Source organism: Ambystoma mexicanum, chromosome 3q (assembly GCF_040938575.1).
Source record: "Ambystoma mexicanum isolate Mex_15411 chromosome 3q, UKY_AmexF1_1, whole genome shotgun sequence".
NCBI lineage: Eukaryota > Metazoa > Chordata > Amphibia > Caudata > Ambystomatidae > Ambystoma > Ambystoma mexicanum.
The window spans coordinates 194,486,532-194,507,888 of NC_090926.1; the positions used below are offsets into that span (position 1 = coordinate 194,486,532).

The 21,357-nt window shown below is 51.6% G+C and overlaps 1 protein-coding gene across 2 annotated transcripts in view; it reads left to right on the plus strand.

Moving 5' to 3' along the window:
* PTGES3 (prostaglandin E synthase 3) overlaps positions 1-21,357 on the plus strand; it is a 263,118-nt gene that overhangs the window by 50,876 nt on the left and 190,885 nt on the right. The gene's annotated exons all lie outside the window — the stretch shown is intronic.

Sequence of the window (21,357 nt, forward strand, 5' to 3'; positions counted from 1 at the left end):
AAATGACTTGGAGCAGGATTCCCCAATGGCTACTAATGCAATCAAATGACATGCACACCGGTGAAGCAAAAACCAAAGTACAGCTACTGACATCCTACTCCTGAAAGCAAAAGTAGGCTGAGGCACCAATGGGATGGGATGGGGCGACCACAAACCTTAGTTTAAAAAAAAAAAAAGGGTTACAGTGGCAGAGGAAGTCTGGAGAAGTTCCACTGGCCCCAAAAAGGTCAGCGATTTTAAAAAAAGGCAGAATGTTGAAGGGCACCAAAGTGGCCCTAGAAGCCCCAAATACCATTTGTTGCTGCTAGGGCCAATTCTGAAGTTTGTTGATCTGCTCAGATTCACATGCATAGTCCGCCATCTGGTAGTTGGCTCTTGAGTATTAAATAAACTGGGCATCGACTGGGGTGTTCCTGCAACACTATCCCTATGCTGGGACCCACAATCCCTCACACATTGACGTCCTTGGTGTTTTTCCTACCATCGGTTGGCAGCAACTTTGAGACGGAGAGACGTTTTCGACGACATTTTAGATGCAAGGCCAAACGACGCAGAGCGAGAGCGGCAGACGGGTGACTACAGCATTGAGGCGTACAGTAGGGAGAGCGGGGGTTAGGGGCATGGGGAGTTTTGTGCTTCAATCACACACACATGCATTCCCCAGTAGATCATGCATAGCATCCTTTTCCATCACGAATGCTGCGTTGAAACCTTGGTTCCCTTATGTAGAACAGTTGCTTGTGGTGCAATTCTAAATTACCTGGTCAGGATACATCGAAGGTCTCTAACAATAGTTTACCCCAAGCCCTGGCCGAAGACCACTGCCAGGCGTGCCTGAAGTTCAAGCCGAAAACACTTGGGAGCGTATGCAGAATTGTTGGGCGACATATGCAATGCAGGCAGAGGCGGTACTGTGCGAGACCACAACAGAAGGTTTGGAGGTCGAGATTTTGAACACTGGATGAGACCGACCCCAACCCACCACTTACAGCTGCACAGAGGCACCAGCAAGGAAAACCTCATAGCCAATCCCCCCAGCTCCGACTGCTCATCGAAACGAGCTACAAAGAAGTCTGCTGGCGATCGAGAGACCTGCTCAAATATGACACCAGTTGGGGAAAGAGCACAGATTGATCCTCTTCGACACACAGGCAGCGATATTTCCTTCATGTCGAGCACAATAGGACACAACACAGAAAAGAGAACCCGTACACAAGCCCAAAGATCCAGATAATCCCCAAGACGTCTACAAGCACCACACAAAAACAGACCTACACAGAAGGTTCATGCTCCATTTTGGAGACCATGAAAAAGAAAGGGTTGGTGGATATATCAGACTCTTGAGGCGGACTGGTAGGATGACGAAGGCGGTAGCCCTCATATTGAAATTTCCAATGCTGAAAGTCAGGCCCTAGACTATTGCCACAGACACACCTAGCCATAATGAAAAGAATTTGGAAGACTGGCAAAACCTCCCTTTTTTTTTTTATTTCTTTCTTTTTTATGGAGAGCCAGAAACGCCCCAGAAAGAGGACTTAAGTTTCTCAACATGGGGAGCCCTCTGCAAAAAGCAAAGGTTTCAGGAACGGGTTAGTTCACAGGAGGATACATAATCGGTTACAGGGCCACAGAGGGCTCTCATAGCTAGATCCTCAAGAGTATGTAGACTATTGTATAATGCATGGTGTGTGAAACCTGAAGGTTCTCTCCTATCTACTCCCCAGGGATCTTTGCCAGGTAAGTGCCATAGCTTTTGGATCTTGACGCTCGGTGTGGACTAGTGAGGAAGGATCACCTGGGTGGAGGGTCCTTGGGGATTGGAGAGTGCACCTGAAGGCGAGACACGATATTCTCCCCATACCCACCCCCCCCCCCTTTCCTGACATTAATTTAGCCAGCCCTCCCTCAGTCTTGGTAGTATATTGTTGTTCATATGTGAATGTCCCCACCAAAGTTATCCAAAGTACTGCGAAGAAGATGCCCCAAAGAACAGTACAGACATCCTATAGGAAATACCTCTCTATAGTACTTGGACGAAGAAGAGGGGTTTTGAAGACTAGATGGCTGAATGTCAGGAATGGTCTGTTAATTGGATTGATTGTGGTTAGGCAATTGAGCCCAAGACTGTACACCTGCAGCCTTTTGGAGTCCATGGGTGTATAAAAGGTGGAGTTCACAAACAGGGAGAGCGAGAAAGGAGAGGGCAAGAAGCCTGTGCGAGGAAAGAGCAGCAGGAGAGCCACTCCGGCCCGCGGGAAGCCAGAGGAGAATGGGACGCCGAGACGCTGAATGACGGCAGAGTGAGACAAGATGTCATTGCATGGCGAGAGAGTTGTCTCCAAGGAAGGTACCGGTCTCTTTCAGTGGCCAATAACTGCTTGTTCCCCTGAACGGAAGTAACCATCCATGGGGGGGGGGGGCGGTATCTTGAGGGGCAGGCACTGAGAACCTGACCTCAAATCCCAGAAAGCATCTTTTAGAGGAAACCGAAGAAAGGTAGGTTGCAGCCAGTGTTTCAAGAGCATGCTAGGAGAAACAGTGCGCATATGAAAGTGAAGGAATTACATTGTAGCAGAGTAGTTGTGTGCGGTCGGCACGTTCTCAAACCTCAGTGATGCAATACTTTTATTTGATTTTGCAGAAACATTGTCGGTTATCACAAGCGATACATGTTCACGACTCTGACTTAACGAAGGACATTGTGAAACTATCATGAAATGGAATACTATGATTGAAGGCAAGGAACGAGCAAACCGAGCGGAGCCAGTGAAGTGTGGGCAAAAAAAACGATCCGGCAAAACAATGCTGTAACTGAAAGTCAAGCATGTACATCATAGAAAGGAGAACCAAAGTAGTATCGGGAAAGGCAAACCCTGAATCTAAGAACTGGTTAAACCCTGTAACTCGTCAAAGTGCTAGAAAGCTGTCTAAGGGCAACTGCGCCTAGACCAGGACGCCCCAACAAGAAGTGTGAAAGCAACTGTGAAATATGAATGCTATTTTGTTAAACATTGAGAGCAAGTGCTTAAAGCCCAGGGAAGGGGCACCCTGAGCTTCCAGTGTACAGTGATAATCTAATTTGAACATTGTGCTTTGAAGCTTGGGGAAGGGAACCCCCTTAGCTCTTTGGGAACATTGTTTTGGTGAAACAGTGCTTAGCCCTAGGGAAGGGAACCTCTGATTGAAACTGTATCTTGAACTTGTGAAGGAGGCTAGAGACTGCTCCAGACTATACCATTTACGTTAAAACATCCCCACACTAAATTTCTATATTGAACGTGAGGGTAAGCATAGATTTTGACACAGACCTTTGAGTTGAATTTACAGACTTGGACTTTTCTTAGTTTCTTTAGGTAGGGCAGGTTGGGCATTTCACCCATTCTGATATTTTAATAAACAGTTTTCAAACCGGTTACATCAGTCTGTCTTCTCGATACCATGCTTGGCCAGATGAGGAAGCGCCACCGGTGCCATCTCTTTTATAGAGGACATTCACTAGAGAAGCTCAGTGGTTTGTGATAATGGCAGAAGAACCTACAGGAGAGGTATATTTCATAGAGGATGCATTAGATGAGACAAAACAATTTCACACTGTATAACTACCTCATGCTATTAAGAGGAGGATTAACTCCCTATTGAAGCCTGCCTCCTCTAGGCAGTGACCCCAAGGATGGATAAGTACAAACCCTCTCCAGCAGAGCCCTTATACATAAGAGGACAACCTACACCAGACTCATTCATATCAACTACTGCATGAAAAGGAGCAGCACTATCTATGGCATTCACTGGATACCCACCAGATAGAGTAAATGCACATATGCTCTGGTGAAGAAAGGGGGCATGTCTGCCACCCTGGCAGAAGAATTGCAGACACTATGGAACAGATGGCTCGATACAGTAGAGCCCATTGGGATGACATTGAAGGACTGGCCAAGCAGATACATGAGGAAATACAGGGATCTTTAATCATTGCAGAGCAGGAACATTCCGCAAATATTAGGAATAGTTTGGATGCAGCAGAAACCGCTTGCCAACAGATAGCTGGTTCAGTCGTTGTCAAGAGACGTGTGTTTTAGGAGTATGGGTTTTATACCAGCAACTCTGGCTACTCTTAGAAATAAGCCAAGGGAGGAGTCTTAGTTTGGACCACAAGTAGATGAAAGGACCTAGACCGAGCTAAAAAAAAAAGGGTGAGACGCCCTAAATTCAGAACTCTGGGAGAGCTGGTCAAAACAGGGTTGCCAGCAAATAAGCTATCATTTTGACCAGTGCCATATACAAAGCCAAGTACACATTCAACTCACAGGTTCCAACTTGTTCACAGGATCTTGGGCCAAACAGACCACATGCCATGTACCCTCATGAAACATGTGAAGAGGGAAAACTAGAGGTGGAGGATAATCCAGTTGAGGGTCACCCTCTACTCAATGCCTCAGGACTTCGGGGGTCCCCTCCCATGTGTTACACTGGATGTCTAAACTTTGACCTGGTGGACAGATGTTTAGGCGGCAACGCTTATATTGTGAACAGGGAGCATGGAAAGGTGCCATGGCTAAATCTCAGGAGAGGCAAGTGGGGGGCAGGAGTCAACTCCACACAGTGAAACGCCAAGGATTGCACTTGGACAGGTATAAAAGTAACACATTTATTATAGGCCTAGAAAACACATGAAAAATGACTACTTTCAAGTAATATCACATAATACTAAGCTACTGTACAACATATAAATAGTCACTGAAGTTGGCGCAACAATCCCATTTCTCCAGCATGGGGTCTGACATGGCTTCACATGCTCATGAATATTCCCTCTCTTCAGGCTGGGAATCCTCAGTAAAAGAGAAAAATATTTCGCTTTCATCTACTGCCCTCTCCCTAAGCCCCTCATCTGGCAGCCATCAGATTTTTCCAAGCACGTTCAAGTGGGGAGTCCTTGTGTTTTGCTCTGTGAGCTTTTCTACTTTTTTGCGCTTTTTTCAATAAAAAGGTTCCTTTTTTTGTCAAATCGAGCCCATGGGCTCTTTCTTCCTTTGCCCAGCAAGCAGAGATCAGTTTGTCAGTCTTTCAACGCCCCTCAAGGGCAAGAATCGTTGAGCGTTCATGGAAGATTCCAGAAGGCCATCTGGGCTACACCGGACTATGTCGGAGGAGGGAGGGAGAGGGGGTTGCCTCGTCAATCTCTGCTCCAGCTGCGGATTAAGGAACGTGTTTGTGGAGGACACACTCCCAGTCCACTCGGACCACAGGGAAGTGGATTGTGAAAGCTGCCTTGGTTTCTCCAAGCGCACCGTCTAGGATCGCCACAGTAGGTGGTTGTGGCTCAACGCCAAGGCCTCTACCCTGTTCGCCAAACAGAGGCATGCCTCACCCAGTACTGGCCAGTTCTAAGTCCTTTGAGGGCACTCCACTCCATCCGTGGGGGCCCAAGACAAGGTCAAGCAACAGGAGTTTGTTTTTCAGTTGCTGCGCAGGCAGGTCCTGTGAAGGGCAGGGCGTGCTCCTCTTCAGTCTGCCTCCATCTCAAGTCATCGCTCCACCTCCTCAAATAGGAAATCGGCTAAGCCAGGGAAGCTGCGGGAGAAGACAAAGGCACAGGGAAGAGTGTCCGACCTGCCCCTGAAGGCCCAGGTGGTCCAGGCGAAGGCATCATCGATCAAGCTGGTGGTGGCTGTCCTCTCTAAGGTGAAAGGGGCTGACCCGGTCAAAGAGGTCCTGACAGCACCCACAATGGCCTTCTAAGAGGAAGGGAGGCCTCGGCAAGCCTGTGGAGAAAACGCAGGAGAAAAGGATGCCATCCTTAAGCCCAAGACCTACCCCTCAGGATGCAAATAAGGGGGGGTTGGGGAGTGGAGGCTTCAGCCGTGCTCCAGGGCATGGATATTTCTTCCTCTGACGAGGAGGAGTTGATGTCTGTTCACACGGTCCCGGAGGACGTGGGGAACGAGTATGGCGGAAATGCAGAGGACGACGGCGGCAAAACGCTGAGGGGGACAGGAATGGCGACGACCAGGGCGCTGAGACCAGCAAGCCTCCATTCTCCCTCTGCCCCTCAGACAGCGCCAAGGGATGTATCGCTGGGCATCCTTTTCAACTCTCCACACACTGGTGGCTGAGATCCGGGAGAGGTTGCTGATAAGACGGCACCTGCACCAGTGGCACCAGGCCCGCCACCAGAAAGACAAAGCATCACCCTAGGCCGCCTCAACCGTCGCACCTCCCTCCCCAGTATACGGGTACGGATACGGGACCACAGACGCAGTGACAACAGATGACTGCGACATCTCTCTGCTGCCGAGGGCTTCTCCTCCGAACGAAGTTGGGTTGTTGCATGCCATGGTCGCCAATGCATCTGAGCTCTTCAGCTGAAACCAGAATAGACCAAGAAGGATCAAGTTACTTACCTGTAACTGTTGTTCTCCAGCATGGGTCTGGCATGGATTCACATGCTCATGAATATTCCCAGTCGTCAGTAAAAAAATCAGTATCAGTTTTGTTTCTGATGTGTCTTTCTTAGTAGTAACCAATCACTGATCTCTGGGTCATACTGCCCCCAACCAATGACTGCCCTCTCCCTAAGCCCCGCCTCTGGCAGCCATCCTCAGATTTGGTAGCACGCCAAGTGGCAGTATGACCAAGTGAAGAGCCGCAGAGGGGTAGGTGGGAGGGTTCGCATGTGATTCCATGCCAGACCCATGCTCGAGAACAGTTACAGGTAAGTAACTTGTTCCTTCTCCAGCATGGGGTCTGGCATGGATTCACATGCTCATGAATAAAAGAGTACATAGCAGTATACACATGCACAAACACGGGAGGTGGCAAAGGCTCAACATTAAGCATTACATTCCAACTCGACATTAAGCAATTCTTACCTCCTCACCAGGCTCACCTTAGGCAAACAGGTTGCGCAGTACTGCTTGGCCGACCCTGGACTCCTCCCTGGAGTCCCGATCGACGTAGAATCTTGTGAAGGTGTGCGTCGACCTCCACGTAGCAGCCCTGCAGATGTCCAGCAGGGGCACACCAGACAGGAACGCCGTGGTAGTAGCGATCGCTCTGGTCGAATGGGCTCTCGGGATGGCCGGGCAGCGGTCGGTTTGCCAACCGGTGACAGTGCATGATGCAGCTGGAGAGCCATCTGGAAATGGAAGTCTTCGAGAGAGCCTTCCCTTGATTCATAGACCCAAAGTTCACAAACAGTTGTGACGTCTTACAAAAACTCTTTGTGCGGTCCACGTAGAACTTCAGCGCTCTAGCTACATCCAGCGGGTGCAAAGTCCTCTTGGCCGGCTTCGAAGGCGACGGGAAGAAAACTGGTAACACCAAGGGCTCGTTGAGGTGGCAGTCCGACGGCACCTTGGGCATGAAGGAGGGGTGCGTCCTCAGCACCACCCTTGTGTCATGAAAAGTCAAGTATGGAGGCTTGCAAGATAGGGCCTGGATCTCTCCCACTCGTCGTGCGGAGGTGATGGCCACAAGGAACGCTCTCTTCCATGACAGGAACTTCAAAGGCGCCGAATGCATAGGCTCGAATGGGGCCCCCATGAGCCTGGTCTGCACCACATCAAGCTCCCACGCCGGGGCAGGAGCCTTCACCGGCGGGAACGATCGGAATAGTTCTTTCATAAAATCCTTCACCAGGCGATGAGACCACAAGGACGCCCGTCCCGTAGTTCTTGTATATCGGGAGATGGCAGCCAGATGTATTTTGATGGAGGCGTGAGCCAGTCCAGCTTTGGCCAGCAACAGTAGGTACAGCAGTACTTGAGGGGCCATAATCTGCAGAGGGTTAATCTTCTGTGCACGGCACCAGACGGAGAACCTCTTCCATTTATGACCGTAACACTTGAGGACGCCCTGGCCTTTGCAAGAACCTCTCTGCAATCAGCCGGTATATCGTACCCTCCAAACTCTAGTGCTGCAGGAGCCAGGCCTGCAAGTTCAGCGACTGTGGGTCGTGATGGAGAATGGCGCCTCCTTCTCTGGAGAGAAGATCCGCATCCGCCGGCAGCATGACTGGTGGGGACGTTGACAAGTCCAGAAGGTCCGTGAACCAAATCTGCCTCGGCCACGCCGGTGCGACGAAGATCATCCTGCACCTGGACTTCTTGAGCTGGTTGATGAGGCGGAGCAGCAGCAGCAGCAACGGAGGGAACACGTATAGAAACAGGCCGTCCCAAGGGAACGAGAAACCATCGCCCATGCTCCTCGGCTGTGGGAACCTGCTGGTGAACCTCTGGCACTTGGAGTTCGTTACCGTCGCGAACAGGTCGAGCTGAGGTTTGCCCCATCGTTGGAAGAGCCAATCCACTTGATCCTGGAGCAGTTCCCACTCGTGGCACAAGCGCAGCTCCCTGCTGAGTGAGTCGGCGATGGTGTTTTTTATTCCTGCCTAGTGGAAGGGAACCAGAAACATCCCCTGGGCGACGGCCCAGTGCCACAGATCCTGGGCCTCCTTGGATGGGGATCTGGTGCCCCCTTGCTTCCGTATGTAAAACGTGGTGGTGTTGTCGGTGAAGATCCTCACCACCTTGTCTTTGAGGGACGGAAGGAACGACTTGAGAGCCCAGAACACTGCTCGGAGCTCCAGAATGTTGATGTGAAGAGACCTCTCCTCCGGGAGCCAAAGGCCTCTTGCGTTGAGATCTCTGGTGTGGGCCCCCCAACCCTCTAGAGAGGCGTCCGTCGTCACCGTCTCCTGAAACACCAGGGTTTGAAAGTCCGTGCCTGTAGTGAGGTGAGCACGGGTGCCCCACCATAGGATCGCCCGACGGAAATCCTCGTCGAGAGGGATCCTGTCCTCGAAGCAGCCCCTCGCCTGAAACCAGCGGGCATCGAACTCCTGTAGCGGACGCATCAGAAGTCTGCAAAGGGGTACAAGATAGATGCATGAGGACATCATCCCGAGAAGGGACTTGATGGACCTCACCTTGGCCACGTCCGTGGCTAACGGGCGCCACACCTTGGCCACGTCCGTGGCTAACGGGCGCCACACCTTGGCCACGTCCGTGGCTAACGGGCGCCACACCTTGGCCACGTCCGTGGCTAACGGGCGCCACACCTTGGCCACGTCCGTGGCTAACGGGCGCCACACCTTGGCCACGTCCGTGGCTAACGGGCGCCACACCTTGCCTAGGATGGTCTTGGTCCTCTCCTCTGAAGGGGAGGCCAATTGCCCCACTGTATCGAGCTTTGCTCCCAGAAACAGTGCTACTTGCGATGGAACCAGGTGGGATTTGGGGTAGTTGATGGCGAGCCCCAGCTCCGTGAGCAACCGGACGGTCCTCGCCATGTGTTCGACGGCGAGTTCCCTTGTCCTTGCCCGGATTAGCCAGTCGTCCAGGTAGGGGTAGATGTGGATCCCCTGCAGGTGCAGCCGCGCCGCCACTGGTGCCAGGCACTTGGTGAAAACCCAGGGTGCCGACTTTAATCCGAACGCCAGGGCTCTGAATTGGTAGTGGCGTCCCTGAACCACGAACCTGAGGAACTTCCTGTGCCGTTTTAGAATGGGGATGTGGAAGTAAGCATCCTCCAGGTCCAACGACGATAGGAAGTCGCCTTCCTCCAGCTGTCCCAGCACGTGCTGGAGGGTGACCATCGTGAATGTCTGTGCCTTGATGTATTGTTTTAACCGACGCAGGTCCAGGATGGGGCGCCAACCGCCTGTCTTCTTTCTGACGAGGAAGTACCTTGAGTACACTCTGGCGCCCCAGAGCCTCCTGGGGACGAGCTCGATGGCACCTTTCTTGAGCATCGCCTTTACCTCCAACAGCAGTTGAGGGACGTGATTCTCCTTCCTGGCCATGGGAGGAATGCGAGGGCACTTCTTTTGGAATTCCAGCGAGTGCTCGTTGGCCAGGGTGTCCAGCACCCAACGGTCGGTGGAGATGGACTCCCACGCGCTGACGAACTTCGTCAGCCGGCCTCCCACCGGGATGCTTCGGTGGGGGCCCGACAACAGGGCCGGGTCAGTCTTGCTTGGAGGCGGCCTTGCCGCCTTGGCCTCCCTGGCGACGATGGCGGGATCCCCCTTGCTTGCCGCAACCTCTGTAGGCCTCCTGGGAAGAGGAGCGGGCCGCCTGACTGTGTGGAGGAGCCACCGCTGGAACCTTTGGAGGCACCCTGTCTGCCTCCGGAGCTCCGAAAGGGCCGCCGCTGTTGAAGCACCCCTAGGGCCCGGGCCGTCTCCGAGTCGGTCTTGATGGTTTGTAGAGACTCGTCCACTGCCTTACCAAAAAGGTTGCCGGCGAATGGCATGTCCAACACTCTGGTCTGGATGTCCTGGCGAAAGTCTGTCGCCTTGAGCCATCCTCGTCGTCGGAGGCAAACTCTGTTGCCCAGTTGGCGAAATCCGGTATCGGCAATGTCCGTTGCTACCGTTATGGCGTGATCCGACGCCACCTCGCCTTCCTGCAGAATTTCTAGGGCCTCCGCCCTCTTGTCAGGTAGGAAGTCTAGCAGAGGAGCTATCTTGAACCAGAGCTCCCTATCGTAGCGGCCCACGATCGCTAAGGCATTGGCCGCCTTAATCGTCGCCGCCGACGAGATGACTCGTCGTCCCATGGAGTCCAACTTCTTGCCCGCGCTGTCTGGCGGGGAAGTAGAAGTTGAAGCCGCCGCACCCGCTGCCGCCTTCTTAGCCGCTGCCGAGACGACAGAGTCCGGCATGGGCTTGGCCCTGAGGCACAAGGGGGCGGCATAAGGGACTCTGTACTTCTCGTACCTGTCCCTCTTGGCGGGTGTCGTGGAAGGGTTCTTGAGGACAGCAAGCCCCTCGTCCCAGATGTCGTCGAGCAAAGGCACTGCGAGGACCCTCTTCCTCTTGGCCTCTCGTTGTCGGTATAGAAACACTTCCTTTTTTTGTTCTTCAGGGCAGAGCTGGAAGAGCTCGGATGCCCTGGTTATCATGGTGTGGAAGGAGCCAATTTCGTCGGCTGGAGAAGCCCGCGGGGGGTGATGACGGGATGTCCGCTGTGTCATCGCCGCTGTCAGTCTCTCCCTGTATCCGTCGCCGTATCCTCTCTAGGGTCCGGCGAGGGGGATGCAGGGTCCACAGGTCTCGTAGGCACAAAGGGAGGAGCAGGGTGGACTCTGCTCCGCTTGTTCGGAGGGCTTCCCGACCGGCCTGGTTCTGGATCCTCCGTCGGGGTCCGTGGCAATCTCGTCCTTCTCTCGGTACATAAGGATTGGATTGCCAACAAAATGGCCGCCGAGCTATCCTGGGGCTCGGGTAATGGCTGCGACGGACGGGATGGCCGCCCCACTGGGCCCTCTTAGTCGTCATCGTCGATATCTTCGATCACGTCAGCAGGGACCGCCCCCTGGGATCGAACCTCTCGTTGAGGCCCTTCTCGGTTTCCACCAGCTCCTCCTCGGAGGCTTATTCCGAGTCTGATTCCACCCGCCAGCCCCCTCTTTCCGCCGGGGACTTCACGGGGGTCTTAACGATGGGCTGGAAAGAGGATTCCCTCCGTGGTGGCAGGGATACTCTGGGCCCGGAGGCAGTTTCCACTGGCATAGTCTCAGCCGGCTTCGCCAGGGTCGCAGCGACCACTTCGATAGAGGCCTTTGCCGGCTGGATCAAAGCCATCACCACCTTAGGTGCGTCCTGGGCCTTCGCCTTGGGGGGGGTGGGGGTCAGCGCCTCGCTCCCCCTTCGAGATCGACCGGGTCCGCTCCAGCGGCTTACCCGGGTTCTCGGACTTCCTCTTCCCCGAACCAGAGCGCTGGCTTGTGGTTGAACGTGCTGGGGAAGTAGCACCCTGCCTGGCAGCCGAAGATCCTGACCTTTCGGCACTCCCGGTACTCGCAGTGCTTGGCCTTCTGTTGGCCCCCGGTCGCCGGGGCGCCCTCATAGGACTTAGAAGCCCGCTCAGACTTTTTCTTCGCCTTCTCACCTGCTGTGCCCTTCTCCAGGTGGCGAGGCAGGAACGACTATCTTGTTTGGTCCATTCCGAAAGGTTCTTGCAGAACGCACAGTCCTTCTCCACATGCGTCTTGTCCTCCATGAAGGCAGTAGAGACATCGTGAATGCTCGTCCTCCTTGAAAACGTTTTGCAGTCCGCATCCAAGGCAGCACCTGAACAGCTTGGATCCGGGCGTCGAGCTTCCCTTGTCCTGGGCCGTGTCCGTACCGGAATCCTCCATGAAGTGTAAACTCGACAAACTTCACCCTTGAGGGGCGTAGAAGAATTCCGAAACGGGTCCCCGTTGTCAGAAGAAGAAACGGTGGAGCTTGAGGCTCGATTAAACCGAACAAATGAGAAGCTCTCCAGAAAAAACGTGAAAAGGCAGCAAAAAACTCGAGCTAAAGCACGAGGACTCCCAACACTTGAGCGTGCGGTAAAAATCTGAGGATGGCTGCCAGAGGCAGGGCTTAGGGAGAGGGCAGTCATTGGCTGGGGGCAGTATGACCCAGAGGTTGGTGATTGGTTACTACTAAGAAAGACAGATCAGAAACGAAACTGATATTTTTTTCTTTACCGAGGATTCCCAGCCTGACGACGGGGAATATTCATGAGCATGTGAATCCATGCCAGACCCCATGCTGGAGAAGGAAGGCTTCTTACATCCACGTCTGGCGGCCAAGAGGAAGACCATTCTGGCGGTGCCTCTCCTGGATGATGTTTGGGATGAGGGCCTGGCGCTGATGAGAAACCTAGCAACAGCCCCGGCAAAGAGACTGGAGAAGAGGTACCGGGAACAGAGTCCACACCAAAGTGCTTACGGAGGCAACCCTCCCCAGACTCGGTGGTCTCAGCGGCTGTGAGGGAAGAGGTCTTCCAACCCCTCATAGGCAGCCTCCGTTTCCCCCAGACAGCGAGGGGAAGAAGTTGGACTGCATGGTTAGGAAGGTGATCTACTTGGCGGCAACGACAGTCAAGGCAGTGAATGCGCTTGCGATCCTGGCCAGATACGACAGGGAGCTGTGGTATAAGATGGCACTGCTGCTGGAATTTCTGCCCGACTACTAGTGGGTTGAGGTGCTGGAGTGCCTCCAGGAGGGCGAGGTGGCATCGGACCATTCCATCACTGTTTCTGGATATTACGGACACATGGTTCCGACAGATGGGGGAACAGTGTCTGCCTCAGTCGACGTGGCTGGTTGAAGGCCACCTGCTTCCATCAAGAGGTCCAGGCAAGGGTTGCCTACATGCCCTTCGGGGACACCCTCTTTGGGAATGCAGTCAACGAATCATTGCGGGCCATTAAGGCAGACCGAATTGGCCTGTGCCATGGGCGCTCTTCAGCAGAATTGTCCATCCTTTCGTGCCTCAGGCGGAAAATCGGGCAGGTCGTCGAAAGGGTTCGGTGTAGGGTCCTCTTCGTACTGTCAACCCTCCCAACCCAAGAGGCTTACAGGGGCCGCTCCAAGGCTTTCGGAGGTAGTAGTCGTCGCTTTTAAGGCGGCACGCAGGCCTCAAAGCAGGATTGAACCGGCCAATACGTCTGGCCCTCATCCATGCACCCCAGTGGGAGGCCGGCTGGCGGGCTTAGTCAGCGAGTGGGAAAAGATCTCCACCGACAGATGGGTGCTGGACGCTCTCGCCCATGGGCAAAAACTAAAGTTCCAGCAGAAGTGTCAGTGGATACCACCAGTGGCTTGGCAGGAGCAGCACATCCCTCCGCTCCTGCAGGAAATACGGGCCATGCTAAAGGGAGCGATGGAGCTGGTTCCAAAGTGACTGCGGGGCTCCAGAGTCTACTCCATATACTTCTTGGTAAAGAAGACGACTGGGGGCTGGAGGCCCATTCTAGTCCTGCAGCACCTCGACAAATACCTAAAGTCCCAAAAATTCAGGATGGTCACGTTGCAGCATGTGCTCGGCCAACTGGAGGAAGTTGACTTCTTGTCGTTGCTGGATCTGGAGGACGCATACTTTCACGTCTCCATTCACGAGAAGAATCGGAAGTTCCTGCGCTTTGTGCTACAGGGAAGGTATTACCAGTTCAAGGCCCTTCCTTTTAGACTGAAGTCGGCGCCCAGGGTGTTCACGAAGTGCCTGGCACCAGTGGCAGCCCATCTGCGTCTACAAGGGATACATGTGTACCTGTACCTCAATGGCTGGCTCATCCGCACCAAGTCCAGGGAAGCAGCCGTTGAACACACAGACAGGACCATCCGGCTGCTGACGGATCTGGGGTTCTCCATGAACTATCCAAAGTACTGCTTAATTACATCGCAGAACGCGCTGTTCCTGGGGGGGCCAGGCTCAACAGGGTCGCCTGCCTGGTGGTCACCTCCAGAGGAAAGGGTAGCAGCCGTACTGGGCCAGGTGCAAATGCTGTTGATACTGAAGACCGCCCTGGGGCGGACCATCAAGTCGCTGCTCAGCATGTCGTCTTCGTGCATTTACCTGATCTGAATCTGCAGGTTGCAGGTGTGACCCGTTCAGGAATTCCTGGGCACTAGTTGGATCCAGGTGTCCGGAAGCTTTGCAGACAAGATTGTTCTTGATGAGTTCCGTCGAGCGATAATGTGGTGGGGCGTACGCTCCAACATCGGCCGGGGGGAAGGGCAAAGACTTCAGAGCCCTGCGCACCAGGAGACGGTCACCACAGACACTTCCCTGGAGGGCTGGGGAGCCCACACTCGTTCTTTTGTGGAAGACCGCTTTTCTCGTGGCCATCACCTCTGCCAGGAGGGTAGGTGAGATCCAAGCCCTTACCTGCAATCAACCTTATCTGACTTTTAACGACGTGAGGGTGGTGCTGAGAATGCACCCCTCCTTCATGCCAAACGTCCCGTCAGAATTCCACCTCAACGAGCCTTTGGTGTTGCCTGTATTTTTTCAAAAATCTTCGACGCTGGCTGAAAGGACTTGGCACTCGCTGGATGTGGCTTGTGCGCTGAAGTTCTGTGGCATGCACGAAGAGTTTCCGAAACGCATCTCAACTAATTGTGAAATTTGGTCCTGTGAACCATGGGAAAGACTTGTCCAAGGCTTCCATCTCCAGGTGGCTCTCCGTCTGCATCGCACACTGTCATCGGTTGGAAAACCTACCGCTGTCCGCGCGCCCATTCCACCAGAGCGATTGCTGCGACGACAGCGTTCCTGTCTGGTGTACCCCTTCTGGAAATCTGCAGGGCTGCTACGTGGAGGTCCATGCACACCTTCACAAGATTCTACTGCGTCGACATGGATTCCGGATGGGAGTCCAGGGTCGGCCAAGCAGCCTACGCAACCTGTTCGCTTGAAGGGGGAGTCTGTTCCGTAGGTAAGAGTATTTGGTTCTGTTGAGCCTTGCCACCTCCCGTGGTTGTGTAATGTTGTACTGCTATGTATGTATTCAAGAGCATGTGAATTCTTGCCCGACCCCATGCTGGAGAGGTTACGAGTTACTTACCTGTAACTATTCTCCAGCATGGGTCTGGCATGGCTTCACATGCGAACCATCCCTCCTGCCCCTCTGCGGCTCTTCTTGGTCATACTGCCACTTGTGCTACCAAATCTGAAGATGGCTGCCACAAGGAGGGGCTTAGGGAGAGGGCAGTCATTGGCTGGCGTCGGTATGACCCAGAGCTCTGTGATTAGTTTATAGGAGAAAGACAGTTGAAAGTGAAACTTTTTTCTTTCCTGAGGATTCCCGGCCTGACGGGGAATATTCCTGAGCATGTGAATCCATGCCAGAACCATGCTGCAGAACGCAAGATACAGGTAACTTGTTCCAACCCCCCCACCATCCTACCTGAAAGGAAAGGCAAATGGTAATGGCGCACCAACTGTCCACATGATTTACAAAATTACTTTTAGAAGTCCAACCTTAAGTTGTATGGGGCCTTGTGCCCAAAGTTCTGCACAGTTGTGTTATTCAGGAGGAAAGAGTTAGAGGCATCCTGGGGACGTGGAGATGGGTCCAAAAGTTATTCTAGCAAATAAAACTGTTCCCAGTTTCTAGCTTTTCGAGTACTTGCAAGCAATGGCAAAGCCAAACTATCCTAAAGGTTTCAAAAGTTAGGAAAACAAGGTTGGGGGGCCGGGGGGGGTGGGGAAATCTGGTTTCAGCGAATTACAACTCATCCCGACCGCCCCCGCGTACTCCGGTTTCTCTTAGAACTTGGCAAGTTTTAGAGGGTTTGTCAGCAGTCACGTTTCCTGCAGTTTCCTCTGGACCTCGATGCCTGCAGTTTCTTCCGGACCTCGATGCCCAGGAGTTGCATTTTAGAGTGAGTCCTTGGTTGGCCACAGATGTTGGTGCAATGGGTTCCAGCTGAAGAATGCAGCTCTCTGGTGCAGGCCTCCACTCGGCACACAACAGGATGCAGGAAAGCAGTTTCTGGCGACAGTCATCAGTGCAGGGCGACCGCAGAGGACATAGTTGTTCAAGTCAGCCTCGTATCTCGGGTCCCTTGGATGTTGGAATGCCGAAATCTGTAAGGACCAACCTCTGTAGGACAAGCTGGCAGTCCCCAAAGTTCTGGGCCAAAACATCACACCACACCGATCCTATTGCGGTAGTCCAATTTCGTAGTTGGTCAGCCTACTGGGTGGCCCAGAGACACTTCAGAAGACTACATTGGCTTGGGCACCAGGAGACTGCGGGACCAGGCTTAGACACTAGGAGACGTAGGGACCAGTTGTTTCAACTGGTCCTGAGGGTCGAAGTAAGTGTCTTCTTGGATCAGCAGCCCGACTGGGCGTCACCGGGACTTGAAGAGTTGGCGCCAGCCTCATCAGGGATCGTCCACGTGTCTTCCTTCCATCTTCTCAGCTGTAAAGGATACTTGGCTCTTCTTGTGATCTGCTGGAATGGCTGCTGGACACTCTTACACCAAAGCCAGGTGAGTGATCAGACTCGGCACTCCAATGGCAAGATCTGCCCAGTCCGGGTCCACTGTGGGTCTCGTGCAATCATGCACACCAGACATTCAGGCACCCGCAAGTGGATTGAGACCAGACAGTGCCCACCAGTTTCCTGGGACCCCCAAGCCCTGCACTAGCATGCAAAAAGCCAGGCTTTTCCCAGACCGTGCATAAGCATAAAAGGATTTTCCTGACCTGGCAGGTCATGAAGGCTAAAAGGCAATGGGCCTAGGAATAAACGAAAAACCACTTGGCACGGCCATGTTTGGACACTAGGCACTGTTAGTAGCCAAACGCGGTATGGCTAATAAAAAGTACCGTAAAAAGTAAAGTAACTGCTGCCATCAGTTTGTCGTTGAGCAAATCTTAGGTAACCAGAAAATCCCTTTGAGTGTAGTCTAGGGTCATACAAAGGAAACCCCATTGCACTGCATTGTAATATGCTTTGTGCAATGATGAAATGTTACCAAAAAAAGAAACAGAAACCTAGTTTCCCACTACTGACAACCTGAAGGACTAGTCGGTGTCCCCATAACACGCGAGACGAAGCCCACTGGAGTGAAGTTTGAAGGCTTCTCTTGACTGTAAAAAGTCAGGAGGAGAAACAAAAGCAAATGGTTTGGGAGTCCATAGCATATGGAGGGAAAGTTGCTGAAAGAGAAATCCTTCCGAACACTTTGCATCCCTAGTAAGGGGTTATTGGGTAAGATTGAAAATCTTACTGAACTGTGTCAACCCCAGAACTCTTTTGCTTGGACTTGGTAATTATTTTTCCTCGTCAGTGGGAATCTTTTTTTTTTGTTCTTTTTCTTCTTTTTTTTAAATACCACCCCACCCGCGAACCCCCCCCCCCCCACCCTTTTTGTGTCTCTCCATAGTTTATGGTTGGAGTTAGTTTCCTATAACTTTGGGGCTTAGGCTGGGTTGTCCCTTTAGGCTCCCCTGTCAATTTCTTTCATATGTTATGTTACTTTGCATTTATATAGCGCCTTATGTACCATTGGTATGATCTCAAGGCGCTGGTAGGTTGAACGCCCTCGGGAACCCTAGTTCAAGTCAGTCAGCCAAGGTGCATGTGAGCACCGGATATGTGCAGCAGGTGTGGCACTCGTATGATAGCTGCTGCTTAGCGATAGGTGTGGTGGTTGGGAGATCAGGAGTATGTTTGTGTTCTGGCAGGGTGTTACAGACCGATTCTGGCTGCGTTAGGCCTGAGGAGAACGCCTAGGCTGGCGGGTGTGCAGCCATCTGTGTTTAGTTAGGATGATGGGGAGTATGTGGCAGGTGTTGGTATGAGAACAGCTATACCGGATGTGTCATAGTATCGCTGTGTTCTAGTTGAGTGGTGGTGTTTAGAAGAGGGTAAGCGTAGTGATGTGATATGGTGGTTTTAAGTAGGTTCTTGAGATCGAGCGCACATCTGAACCATTTATTCAATCTGTTTTATTCACTCAGTCTGTTCAATCGGCTTCGTCTGTTCACACATTTCGCCTGGTTCCTTATTTGGTTTATTAGTCATACCGTTCCCAAGTAGTAAAGAGTGGTTTTCATCCCCTTTACATTTTGTATGTGAGCCAGCACCCACTGTTGGGACTGTTTTTTAAAACGTTTTTTTAGTAAGACCATTCAACTGAGGCAGTACAAGACTCCACTCTTAGTATAAGGCTGTACCACCTGAGTATATGTTAGCGTAGGCAGAGCAGCCAGGCTTATCTTGGGAGGGAGAGAGGGCTGTAGAATCAGTACAAAGAAATTGTAATACATATGGTCCAAAGAAATACTGACACACTATGTATTGTAAAAACAAATGGCTTATTTAAATACAAGTAGGCCCAGATAAATCTTAAGGGGGCGGGAAGGGGGGGATAAATACGATCAGATCATAAAACACACTATGCTTGCAGGTACACAGACCCAAGCATATTAACCTTCTTTGTAGCAACAGTTTTGATTACTTAAAGTAATGCAGGGTTGTAGACCATAGCAGTTTATCGTGACACTCAGCAAGTAATCCTAGTAATTTAGGTCGACAATATACTTTTCAGAATAGTGGAACACTTGTTCTAGGAACAGTAAAAACGTATAACTCGGATTCAGGATAAGTTATTCTAGGGGATTAGACCTTGCAGTGTAATATAAAATACTTTGCAGCTCAGTGGAACCCAATCTTACACTATTTCTGGATGGATCAAGGCAGCCCAAGGTTAGCTACACATAACACTTCAAGAATTTCCCACAGCTATGCTAGACAGGTAGAACCTAATGTAATATATTATTAGTTTGATTTTTAGATCAGTTCAACACAGAATAAGGCAAGCAATGAAGATGGCACACAGCTAACATAAGTAAAGCCTATGCACTTTTCTAAAGAAGCTATCAGCAACTTGGAAGTAAGTATCACCAATGCAGACTTACTTTGGACAGGCTAACGCAAGTCAGGGAAGCAAGACCCAGTTGGGGACACTCGTACAAATATCCTAACCGAAATAATAAAGTGAAACCAACAGCATTACTTAGAGGGCGACCCAATCCATAGGTGAGTAAATTATCCTATCTACTTTCTGCTAGAATGAGAGTTTCTAAGGAAAGTAAGACTTTGTGAATACTTATTTAAGAAGGCACACAGCTTATTCAAGACAAATCCTATATATACTTTTCAGAATGGCAACACATCTTTTGTATTTGGTGATTTATATAGCCCTCTTCCCACAATGTGCTTTATAATTGGAACGTCCTCGGTGACCGTAGTCAATGTGGTGGAAGTTCTAGGGGTTTAGATTAAGAGATGCTTGTATTCATTTCCACCGGCTTAGGGACTCAGGTGGCTGGCTAGGCTCCAGTAAGCAGCCCAAGTGTCAGGCATGTGTGAGTGCTGTTGGTGGTTTGGGATAGAGTGCTATTGTTGAAGATTTGTTGTGTGCCCAGCTATACCGAATTTTCTTTTAGTTGGGAATTGATGTATTCTAGTGGCAGAGGTGTTGAGGTACATCAGGGGTTTAGGTGTGGACGGCTATGTGCTGCTAGACCGGAATGGTATAGCCATAGCCGCATTCTTTGGTGCATGGATGTTTGGCTGTGCCTGCGGCCTGTGTCAACAGAGGTGGTGTAAGGTATATGTACCGTATTCTCTAATGTAGTTCGGCTGCAGCGTTCTTTTTCTTTGTCCAATGTGGACGGCATGGTCTCATTGTTTGTAGTCTCTCTGGAGCGAAGTCTGAGCAGCGAGGGCGAGTAAGATTATTGCAGTGTGCCTCAGCGAATGCTGCTGGCTTCCCTGCAGTGTTTTTCAGGTAGGAATTTTGTGGAAGTGAGCCGCTGCAAACTCTGCCGGCCTCTGTGCTGTAATTGGTGTGCAGGAATGTTGGGTTCAGCAATGTAGTTTAGAGAGGGCAAGGGGTTCAAGAGAATGTTGGGGAAAAGCCATGTTTTTAGGGATGTTCTTTTCAGATTTTCAGTATTGCAAATGTGTAGGGAGTTCCAGATAATCGGCGCTTGGACAGAGAATGAGGAACCGCCCAGCCTGGAGATGTGAAGTGGGACCACTAGGCGATAGGTTGTGTGAGATCTGAGACTCCTTGAGGGCTGCTAGCGCAGGATTTCTTCCTGATGGAATTCTGGACCTGTGGTGTGGGTGATGCACATGGCTTTAAAGGTAGTGCGTTGGCTAATCGGGAGCCTATGGAGGACTTTTAGTGTAGGGCTGATGTCTTTTCTGGGAGGTAGGTTAATGAGCAGGTGTGCGCCAGCGTTTTGGATTTTTTGTGTTTCCTTAGTTGAAACTCTGGAGCGCCTAGGATGAGGCAGTTTGCGTAGTGTAGGCTGGACAGGGTGATGGGAGTTGATGCTCGTGAAGCAGTGACGATAGGTGAGGTAAAGGAAAATATGCCTGAGAATCCGTAGATGGAAGAAACCGGTTTGAGATACGGAGGTGGTGTGGGTGAGGGATAAGTCTGTGTCCAATGTGCATCAAAGTATTTTTTTTTTTTAAACCATGTTTGAAGTTGCTGGTCCTATGGATTGAGACCACGGAATCAGTTGGGGAAAGAGGACTGTTTTCCTGCAAACTAGGATTTCAGTTTTCCCAGGGTTGAGGACGAGGTGGTTGTTTGTCATTCAATACGAGATCTGACCAGTCCAGACTGCCGGAGCCTGGAGATTTCGGGATTTTAAGGATGAGCTGGGTGTCGTTTGCATAGTTGTAGGAAGTAAGAATGTGTGGGCGGATGATTGCGGGCAAGGGTTTTAGGTAGGAATTGAATATTAGGGGAGATGGGATGCTCCTTGTGGGACACCTTTTCTTACTGGTCGTGAAGTGTATGTGAACGGGTGGAGGTGCACGATTTGTGAGATTTGAGACGAACTAGGAGATCCATTCGTCTTACTGATTTCTATTGTTTGTACCCTATCTAGTAGGATAGTGAGATTGCGAGAGGTCAAGTAGGTCGAGTACTGCGCAACCTTCTGTGTCGGCTGTTCTTTTTGGGTCATCCCAGATGGAGACTTGGGGAGGATTCTGTTCCTCTGAGCGGTCTGAAGCCTGATTTGCGCAGGGTCTAGG